General features: G+C 37.6%; 1 protein-coding gene across 1 annotated transcript in view; it reads right to left on the bottom strand.

The window, feature by feature from the left end:
• CNOT10 (CCR4-NOT transcription complex subunit 10) overlaps positions 1-11,774 on the bottom strand; it is a 60,547-nt gene extending 48,773 nt beyond the window's left edge. The window contains exon 1 of the mRNA XM_075745732.1: positions 11,438-11,774. The gene's annotated coding sequence lies outside the window, so the exon portion shown is untranslated. The remainder of the gene's footprint in view (positions 1-11,437) is intronic.
• Between the last annotated feature and the right edge of the window lie 76 nt (positions 11,775-11,850).

Here is an 11,850-nt window from a genome sequence, read left to right on the forward strand (position 1 = left end):
ACATCTGTCAAAGCAGCAGCAAATACAACATAAAATGTAGAGCAGGTCCAATTTTTAGTGTGTCAGTAGAATCAGCCTGCAGTTATTTTTAACTGCCTTGGAAAGCTAAGCAGGCAGATACAGTTAATCCTTTAAAGGATTTGCAGGTATTCATAGCTTAATAAGTAAGCATAGTGGATTAAGCTAATAGAAGATTGTAGACAAAGACAACCTTTACATGCTAATATTAAAAAACCAAAAGGAACAGTTTCTTTTATATACTTTTTCCTGACAATAACTCTCAAGTGTCAATATGTGCCAGAATCCCATACTCTGATGAACTAAAAAATGTTAATTGGAGCCATTAAACTTAAAATGTGTGATAATTAAATCATCAAATAGCAGTGATTTTCTGTTTTCTTGTTTTCCCATTATCCTACAAATCCTTTGAAAAGCAGAACTACATCATGAAAATGAATTAAAAATGCATCTACTTACGTGATAAATAAACAATGAAACTAAACTGGTAAAAATTCATAAGAAGAAAAAAAAAAGGATGAATGATTTTTATAAGTCAGATTTTATATTGCTTGTATTCTTTTCTTCATAAAGAAACATTCACACTATGAAAGTATCCAGGATTCACTGACATAGGCTCAACTGAGAGATTTGGGCCCTTCAACATATTCATAAATGATGTGGGAAAGTACACACGTAATAAGACAAAGAAAAAAAATTAGATGACACAAAACTATTAGGCTGAGGAAATCTAAAGCTGGCTATGAAAAGCTTCAGATGATGGTTCAATACTGAATGGGTGATAAAATAACAGAGGCTATTTAGTGTCAGTAAGTGTAATGCACATCAAGAGAGGAAGAAAAAATACACGTATACATATATACAAGGGGTGTTGGTCAGTATCACCAGGAAAGAAATCTGAAAATATCTGATGCTTAAAGAAGCAAAAATAAACTTAGGAATTATTTAAAAATTAACAGATAACAAATGCAAAAAGTCTGCCCTGTATACATTCAGGCCACAGACACATTATGAATACTATATGCAGTTTTAGTTATTCCACTATGAAAAAGGTTATGGTAGAATTAGAAAAATATCTCAAGAAGGATATGATAGAGATGTATTGAGTCATAAATTTTATTTAAAAAGTGAGCTGGGAACAGTTATTCAGCAGATTTCATAATATAAATATTGGCAGGCATGCACTGTTTTTTGTAATAATAAACTAAACTAATTTTCATTAGTTATTGCGAGGCCCAAACTGTACATGGAACAAAAAAATCATGACTTCATGAATTCAGCAGTTCTATTCAGTAGGTCAGCAGTAACTATTAAACAAAAGAATCTCCTAGCCACTGAAGGCTAGACGAGCTTGATGGAAAAAACACTGTAAGCACGACTGCCTCCGTACAGTTTTTCCGTAACTACCTACTAAGACTGGATAGTAGGTCAGGTGGACTTTTCATCTGGCTGAATTCAGCAGTTCTCAAGTCTTCATGACTGAAATCATGACATATATTGTTTGGCACATTTATACAAGAAATTTGACCAGGACCTTCCTGGTTCTATCATTGTTATTTAAAAAGAATCAAGATTAAACAAAATTGTTTCATTAACTGTACAACTGAGGAAGCCTATTTCCCTACACATTTTTAAGGCTATATACTCTGGCTACCAGAGAATCCACTCCTTTCACCCATCAGCTCTGTTAACTGACATATATATATGTGTGTGTGTATATATATACACACACACACACTCTCGAGTTGAAATATAGGTACAAAGATAAAAGCAGATTATTACTCCTCGAGGTTATAATTAGGACCCTGCTCTTTCCAGATTATTCAATAGTGGAGTTTATTGTTGACATTGCCACTTGAACAGAATTGTGAGACATAGGAACATAGGACTAGAAGGGAACTCGTGAATCACTGCAAATGATCCCCTCTTAACACTTGCAGTTGTATCACTTAATCCCTTTCAGAAATTCCCTGAATCCCCTTTTGTAACTACTCGATCAGATGGCAGTCTCAAAGCATCTCTGCCCTGGCAGAAAATTCTTTTTGACTTTAGGCTCAGTATATTCCTAGTCAGTCAATTTATGCTCTTCTACTAACACTGTTCCTTAGTTTAAACAGAGCTTTACCTCTCGGGTGGTACATTCAGAGAAAGAAATTATATCTTCTGTTAGTACTCATTTTGCCTGGCTAATCAAGTCAAGTTCTTTTACAGCACATTCTTTTACATCTTACAACATGGTATGCAATGTGAAGAGGTTCAAGCTGAGTGGGACACCATGCCAGTCAGTGCAGCACACTGTGGACACTAAACCCACATGCCCCCGGTTCTAAGAGCTGGATAGATATGCTGGCACGTTCCTTTCAAGCCAAAGTGCCCTTTCACCAAGACAGCCGGTCTTCCTCAACTTGTGTTCAATGCCAAGCTAATGTGGCTGTACTAATTCACTTCTGGAAATAGTTTAGTGGTGGTTAGATCAATTATTTTTATACCATACTTCACTGTGCAGTGTAATTAGGCTCCTAATCTCACACTGTATGCTTCTAATCCCACAGATCACCATACTCTTTCTCCTCACTGACTCTGTACTGATTTACTTTTGTGGAGTGCAGAATTTCCATGGAACAGACTCTAATTTTTTCATACACATCAAAGTCTATGATAATCTTTGACATGCTTTGACAGCTTTGCTGGAATGCTTAGCCCTACGAGTCGCCACAATGACTGTGAAGCTTAGTGACAACTCTATTATGAGAATGACATCACTTCTTATCATTTTGGAAGAAACATCTCCTTGATTTACTAGTGGCAGATAACTGGTATCATCATCACCGAGTTCCTAAGAGATGCCTGAGAAGGGAAGAAATGCAGTTAAAACAGTAGGAAATGATTGACAGAACACTTGACAATGGTTCTGCACTTTATTTTTTCTTTTTAAGAACAGTCTATCTTGATTTCTCACACGTTCCAATCTTTCCCCTATATGATCCCATTTGCTTAGCTAGCCTGGACATCTTTCATTCTTCATGGTTTCTCTGGCTCTGTTCCACACTGCAGAGTTGTTACCGCAAGTCACTCCTACTAACAGACACTGCACAGAGAACACTGTTTCAGGAAGTCTACCACTTATCTGACTGAATACTTCACTGTTGTATTAGTTAGCACTTCTTTTGAATTGAGGAAAGGCAGAGGTCTAGGAGTGGGAATGAGAGCAATCGCTTGGACAGTGGACTCTCTCCTGACATCAGCATGAAGGGACAACCAGCACAAAGATCAACATAAATCTTAAAAAAAAAAAAAAAAAAAAAAAAAAAAAAAAAAAAAAAAGATTTGAGGGTAGAAAAGGGTTCCAAAACACAGGGATGTAGGAAGAGCTTTATCACAAAGCAAAGAAAACATGAGAAGCTCCAGGACCATAATGGCCCAGGGTGACTTGGTGGATGAGAGGATGAGGGGCATTCATGTTTTATAGATGAACTAGAAATGGTGAGAGGAAAAGGGCTGTGAAAGACATAGTAGATTAGGAGAAAGGACATACTGGAAAAGATTTTAAATGGAGATTATTTAAAAAAAAAACAACTGGCCTTCTGCACAAATTTAAGTTTAGTTATTGAATATAACCACATAACAATAATACCTGTATATGTATATTTATTTTTATGAAAGCAAGGCAAAATATTACTAAAGTTGAATATGCAGACCATATGTATTTACCACAATATGAAACCATAAAATGTTTATTTTAAAGTAATTTATAATGGTTACAGCTTACAGCCTTTAACATATATTTTGGGAATCTATAACACATATCTGAAATCAGACTATGTAATTAGAGAGATCTGTATTTACTTAGCAGAGGAATCAGGGCAGTGGTACTTCCTTACTGCCTTTCTGCCATCGTGATAGATGTCCTATTGGCACTGTACCCCGTTTCTGTGCTCCTCACATGTTGAAGCAATGAATGAATAAGTTTAAACAACCTGCAGAAAGTCTCTGTGCTTGACTATCCTTTCATGCTCATTTTGCGTTGCTGCATACCTCTGGCTTAAGAGAGGTTTCATTTGACTTAGTTCCAGTCAAGAGAAGAATCAGCCCCATGATGTATCTCACCACCACCGAATCCCTATACCTATGCAACAAGCCCTTAATGTTCCTGCCTAGCATGAATGTCTGTCCAAAGGGAAAACAAAGCAATCGGAAATTTCAGATGCAATTTGAACGCAATGTGAGGTGAACCAGACAAATTCTTCAACCAAAGTGCCACTGTTAATCTCTTTCCAAAGCACGGAACATTGCATTAATAAACATCAAAACTCATTTCAAAGCCTTCAGAGTACCTAGCTAAAATACTTTTACTGTATTCCTACAGTCTAGTGTCACCAAGTTTCCACTGTAAATCATCATCTTAAAGACAGATGCTAAATTGGCAGTTTGCAAAGAATTTTGAGAAAAAAATTCAACCAAATCCAGCAACCCCCAATGAGAGACAGAACGCTGGACAACTATCAATAAACACTTCTTGACAAAGAAATCTGAATTGCTTATAAAATATGCCATGTAGAATAAAACAAGAACCTTTCTTTCCTTTATTTTCTTTGATACTTCTACTCACTCAGGTATTCTTACTGTGAATCAGTTTCATAACACAGTACTTGCCTGAAGTAAGATTTGATCCCTTTTCTTTACACTGGCAAGATTCTTACCAGTAATTTCTCATTACCAAAGTAATGAGAAATTGTTTCAGTAGCCATGATTGTGAGTAAAGAAATCCATAAAATACTCTAGGTTTATTTAATTTATTTTTTATATAAAAGCCTGAATAACATACTTTTAAATGCAGATAAAATTAACGTTATTTTAAAAGACCAGTTAATCCTCAGCTGCATCCATAGACCTGCTCCCATCATACAAAGATTAAGAATTAAACAGAGGCCTTTCTCTTGAGTGTAGCTTCCCTGAACGAAGGGCAGGGATAAGAACCTGGGAGGGTGCTGTGAAAGGGACAAGAGCGGAGCATCTGTTCCTGTGTAGATTTTTCTGTCCTCCCACACATTAAAGGGAGAGATGCATATGAAGTGTGTACAGTGTTTATTTTTAGCCAGTCAGGCAAAGGGCCATGAGACAGCTACAAATGCCTGGTGCTAAGATCTGATTTTCTTCACTCATGACTTGATTTCTGCCCCACATACATACTTTTAAAATGTTACCTTATATGTTAAAAAGGTGTCTGGACAATATATCGTCTTGACACTCTGGGTGTAGTTCTGCTAATTGTTTTTGCACGTAACATCTCCTAATAAAACATAAGGATAGATTTCTTCAAGAGTTAAATGAAAGCCAAGCCTCCTTCCACTCTAAAGAATCTTTATAATTCTGTTTACTGAATATATTATTTCTTTAAGGTTTGCTTTCAAGTCAGAACTCTTACTGCCAGCATTTCCCCTCTCATCACATTAATAACGTTAAAAAAAACCCAAAAAACCAACAAAACAACATCCTAAGACACTGTCAGGCTATTTTAAGACAATTCTCCATGTTGCCAATATTTGTTTATTTTCTATTTGGGCGACATTTTTCTCTCAATTCACAGAGAGCAGAGTACAAGTTAATGTTACATTTATAACTTGATTATATTAAGTAAAGTCATCCATTTACGCAGTTCTGAGGATGATTTTAACAGGCAGTTTTATTGAAAAGGACATCATCCTTACCAGAGATATTATTCACAATTCACAGAAAGAGAAATATGAAAAAGAACATCTTCCTCCAACATACGAAACAACATATCACTTAGTGAAAACAGCAACTTCTCACCCAGTAGTTCAAGGAAGTATATGTGTATGTGTATATACATACATATATGTTTCTGAACTTTGTAGACCTTCAATGACTAGACTTTTAAAGGGAAAAATGGTAGGAATCACATCAGTTTGTGTAAATAAATAAAACATATTCCAAAGTTTTTGCTTTTTAATGAACAGCAAACTGAAAATAGAGATGTCTTTTGGCAAGTAACAAAACAAGTAATCTCTCCTGTGCAGAGGCAAGATAAAATGGGAGTAGGTCTCAAGATCATTAAGCCATCAAGATGATGAAAAATCTAACCCAATATATTTAATACAATACTCACATAACTAGAATATTTCTTTCCAAGCTAAACACTCTAGAATGCTTACTTAGGTGGCAGCTAAAAATGCTCAGTGTCTTCAAAGGAGGACTCTCAATTTTGAAACGTTAGCCCCTTTTAAATTTTTGGTAAATAGTTTTGCAAATACCACCCAAAGACTGGGCCAGAGGGAAATGACCAATTAGAAACCAAGTCCTGTAGATGAACTTCTCAGACCACACAACAGAGCAGTTAGGTGACAGTTTGGCAGCCCCTGCTTAGAAGTGCATGTTTACATAAATTATTGCAAGGTAGCCTGAGTACAGGTTTACACTTTTTTAGCTACTCTGCAGTAAGTGTCTCTATGAAAACTCTTATTTTGCAATAAATGGAAGATAACTTACCTTACTCCTACTGAAGACAAAGCAAATACAAATTTCTTCAAGATACCTTGAGACAACATGCATGAAGTAGCTACCACATCACAAACACAAATCCTTCCTTGTTTTATGGTAACCTATCCAAGTAGCCATGCCATCTGACAACCAAAAAGCCAGTATAAAGCAAACCAGCTACTTCAGAAGCAGTCACTCAGCTCCCTGAAGTAAAGAACTGACTAAAGGAGCAGAATTGTAAATAATGCACAAGGAAATGCCTGCTGATGACTATCTCTACAGAAATCAGAAAAATTGTTCATTTGTATATTTTTTTCAGAATAATTTTTTTTAATGCAATACTATTTAACTAAGACATTTCTCTCTCTGAAGAAATGATCTGCTCAGACCAAGGGAACAATCATAATTATATTGTGTGGTCCTGAAAGAGCTCAGTATGCCTTGAGGGGGAATATACCTGGTCTCCCAATGGAAAGCAAGGGCATGCAGCTCTTGGCTGATCAGATCCTGCATAGTTATCTTCTACAAATGCATAGCAAGCACATATTTTTAATCATCAGCCAGACATGTAAAACACATTTTAAATCCCATTGATGCCAAGCAAATTTAAGGGTGTACTTAAACATATGTTTAAGGTGCTCTGCTGCATCTGCTACAGAATAGCAACAAATCTAGTTTAAAGAAATAAAACATTGTCTCTGTGAAATAAAACAGTCTTTGTGTCCTATGCAGCAGGCCATAATACTCTGCTTCATAAAATTAGTTAGCCCTGCACATTCTTAAAAGTTTACTTCTAAATTTATACATACTGCACTGTAAGTGGTACATTGCTGCATGGTCTGCAGAGCTTATATTACCAACCACCAAAAAACCATTATTGGGTAAATAACAAGACTTATACTTGGCCAAATAAAAACCAGAAATGTGATACACAAAGCTGGTTGTAGTCTAATATTTCTCATGGATTTATCTTATTAAGTCTCCCAAGATGTTTGTTATTCCTAAGTATTATCCATACAGTTTATATTAACAACTTTCACCATACAGATTGCAATATTAATTCTGTGTTGATGTTATCCATTTGCAATTTGTGCTACTGTCAACTATTTAGCTAAGTCATACGATATTTTTTCATTTCCTCACAGTATAACTTGAGCATTGAAAACAAGAAAATAATCAGTAATTCACTTTCAAGATTAAGTTTCAGATGACTAGCTGTTAATACTACAAAAAAGGCACTTTCAAAAATCATTACCATCTTCACGAATGCTTTCTGAATATTAATTGTACGCAAATTCAGATCAACAAATAATGGCAAACCAGACTTGTCTTTCTCTTTTAAAGGTTTAGTTTTGTACTTTTTAATAAACTACAGCCAAAGGCAACAAAACATCTTGATGGAAATTCTATGTCTTCTGCTTCTTCATTGCTGCCTTTTCAAAGAGATGCTTTCTGCACAGTGAACTACTAGTATATATTGAGCACCGTGACCTTTATGATTTTAGTTTCAACAACAAGGTCAACATTGCTAAGAAGCCAGTTTTGCCTTAAAGGCAAAATTTCTCTAACAACCCAAAACAGATCTTTTAAATGTAATTGAACTATAACAATTCATTTCCATCAGCTTATGAAAAAAAACGCCTTCTAAATTTGCAACCAATTTTATAGTATTTGGCCACTGACAATACATGCAGACAGAGAAGCTGGCCATACACATGCTAGCATACAATGCTAACTTAGGCAAAAGTTTTTACACGAAAAAAGACAGCCAACAAGGAGCCTTATGTTAAGAACAAACAGAGGGGTACAGAATAATCAAAGCACATCAGAAACTGAAAAGGCATAAAATATGACAGAAACCAAGATTCCATTCCTGCAATTGCTAACCAGCTGTGCACAGGAGGTGTCTTTCCCTGTTGGTCCCTCCTTGGTCAACATGGCATAGCTAGCTCACAGCTACACAACTGACTCCCTCTCAGGCTCTGCCTCACCCCAGGGCAGCTCACATAGGGATGCAAATCATGCCTGTATTAGGAAATGACCTTATTTTGCCAATGAGATATTGTCATAGTTTGTACTTACATATGCATGTGGTTAAACCACTGGCAACGCTTTTTCAAGTTAAAACTGTTACTGACAATCACCAGCTGCAACAATGTTATTTCTCATCATAGTTGATGGCTCTGATTCTTCATTATCTTCATTTGTATCATATACCTAGGTCTGCAAGCGTAACAGTCACTGGGTATAAGATACTATCAAATCAGATTGGTAGTTTTAAGCACTTTAAACTTGTAACTTTAAACACTTACAATTTGATAGTTGGGGAAGACCTTATGTTTAATGTGCCTGGATAAATAGCTACAGGTTGGGTGAGGTAGGAGAAAATGAGACTTTTCAGTTTGCTGGGCATCATTAACATCAGTTCCTGTTCACAGTTACCTTTCAGAAAAGGTGGCATGGAATGGTTGTTCCCATAAATTCACAAGATCATTTCACCAGACAGAAATTTATTTTACACAGGAGGAATGGAAATAATGTCTTATTGATCTTTTTTCTTCCCTTTTCTATGGTTGCTTCAGCTTCATTACAGGCTTTTCCTAAATTTCCTCTTCCTATCATGCTGCATAGCTAATTATATGAATAATTTAATTGAGATACTGTATCAGCATACTGCACAGTTGATGAAGACTTGATTCTCTCAACATTTTTGTTTCCATCTTGATTTTTTTTAACCTAACCTGAGAGTATGATGACGAAGCATTTCCATTTTCACCTTCTCTGCAGCTCCTGAGAGAGAAATAAAATGGAGAGGAGGCAGAATAGGAAGGAGGAATCTCTTCTGGTAAAGGTAGCAAATGTACCACACAACCATCATCACAACTGTCAAGTGTGACAATCTGGTAAGTGAACCCTCAGAAAATCTTGATAATTCACATCTCTTTCAAAGGCAGACAGCAAAATCCTCCATTACAAGAGAATGAGACAGTGCAAGCCACCTTAAAAAGACTCCAGAGTGAATGGATGTCAGGGAAAGGAGGAGGAGAGAAAGAAAAGAGATGGTCTGTCTTTCACTGTGAATAATCTTTGGTAGATTTACAATCACCAGATATATTTTTTCTCTGGCTAGCCACATTAGCCTCTGTAAAAGCAGAAGAGCAGGAAAATTGCACCGCCTTTTCTCAACATCAATATGTTCCCTACTCAGCACAAAGCAATATGCTCTTATTGTCATTCTTCCATGTAGCCTTTTATTTTCTACTACTTTCACCCACTTTAATATTACTTGCTGTCATATACATTCCAGTTTCAAAAAAGTCCTAGGGGGAATATCATTTACATTCCTCAATTTAATATAGTTCACATGCAAATAATACGACATGGAGCATCATTTACAGTAATTAACAACACAAAGTTATTCAGTGCCTTTGTGAATGAGGTGTTAAAAGCGAATCCATTGAATCTTAGAGATTTTCCACTTTTTAGTAAAGCTTCACAAAAATCTCAGGACCACACACCAGGATAAATAGCAACCTCTTTGTCAAATTGTGTTAAATCCAATGTTATCCCTTTTGATTGAAATAGGTAGCTAAAGTTTGGACTCTTGGAAGTTGCTTCAGTTAGGAAATGTCTTATAGAATCTGTTGGGGGTTTTCTTTGTTTTTGCCTTTCTCTTAGAACTGCAACTTGACCTGCAGTTGAGCTAACCTCACTGTTCACTGTCACTGAAAGGGCATTCCCGTCCCACTGCTTTCCAAATTCAACCTCCTTCTTCCTTCTTCTCTTCCTTCTCTCCCTACTCCCCGGTCCGTTCTGTTCCCCACCCTTTGTTCTGTCTCTGCAACTCGTCAAACCCTTTCCACAAGTTGATTAAGTTCACTAAATTGGAAGAGTTCTTCTGCCATTCTAGTAATCGATTTTCTGCTGTTTCAGTGATTTAAATCAGTTGACCCAACAGTGATGAAAACCAGAGATAACAGAATAATGGAATTCATAGCAGGCTACATGGGGTGAGGGGAAGAGATGGCAGCAGAAAGTCTCCCTTTCAGCTGTGGGAAGTTAATTTGCTCTGCTGTCTTGGGAAAACTTAGGGTCATGAAGCAAGTGTTTTTTCTTGGCGGCTTTACAGCAGCATTCCTGTATTTAGTGGTGACTGTTTACTGGATGACACATCTCCACCAAAACTTTACTAGTTTTCTGCATCTGCATTCTATCCACAACAAAATACTTATGACCAATAGCCATGCATCTGTTATGACAAATACCTTTAATTCAGTATATGGCTACCGTTCGTTTCAACTATTTTATACCATAAGGACCTTACTGAAATTTACTTTCATGAATGGTGACCTACAAGTTCCAGCACCTGACCTCTAGGGCTGCAGAGCAACAGAAAGCCATTGAAACACATGGATTAAAAAAAATTGATTTTTTCCCCCTATTTTAAAATACTACTTAAAAAGCAGTCTTTTCTGGGGAAAATAAAAAACAAACACAGCAACAAGAAAAGTACAAACTGCTGACATACATAAGTTGCTAAGACTGCCACTAGCTTTCTGTATATCCAGAGGCTCTGAGAACACACATCCTTTGTTTGAGAGGCACACAAGGAAATGTCCTGTGCTAAGTTTTTCCTGAATTGAATGGACAAAACTCATCCACCAAATTTTTATGGAATTAAAGTCATTCATGTGTTACCCTACAAAACATGTTAATAGAGTTAAAAGAGTTGACATGCTTGCTTGCTTCTTCTGGGTCTTCAGGCAAGAGTTGAGTTGTGAAAATGACAGTGATTTGACCTACTTTTTTCCAACTCTAAAACGATACTTATGAGAGAAGAACAAGTAATGGGTAGGCCTCTTGGAGAGGATACCACCAAGTTCCCCCCAAAAAGGCATCTCTCACCCCTAGATGCACTTACTTTTCTTGGATGCAAGGTGCTTCCTTCAGGGCTGGGGCTGCCTAGGGAGCAAAGAGCACTCGGCACACAGCAGCAGCTCCCTACCCCACAGCAGTAACCGGCACAAAGGTAGACGACGGCCGCTTCACCTCACTTCACCAGGCTGGCCCTACCTGCGGGGCTGGGATCGGCAACTAGAGACAGTCCGAGCGAAAGGCTCCCCGACTCACGGCCTCCCTCTCCTCTCCCGGGGCGGCTGATAAAGACCTAACAGGACGGCGGGAGCCTCGGTACCCCCGGGCCTTCGCTGTGTGGAGAGAGGCGCGACGCCCTCAGAAGGAGCAGCTGAAGGAGAAGCGCTCGCCCACGGGACACCAGCGGCTGTCTCAGCGCGCGCGCGCGCCCCCGCCCCGAGCCCCGCCCCCCCGACCTCC

The sequence above is a fragment of the Balearica regulorum genome, chromosome 2, assembly GCF_011004875.1.
Source record: "Balearica regulorum gibbericeps isolate bBalReg1 chromosome 2, bBalReg1.pri, whole genome shotgun sequence".
NCBI lineage: Eukaryota > Metazoa > Chordata > Aves > Gruiformes > Gruidae > Balearica > Balearica regulorum.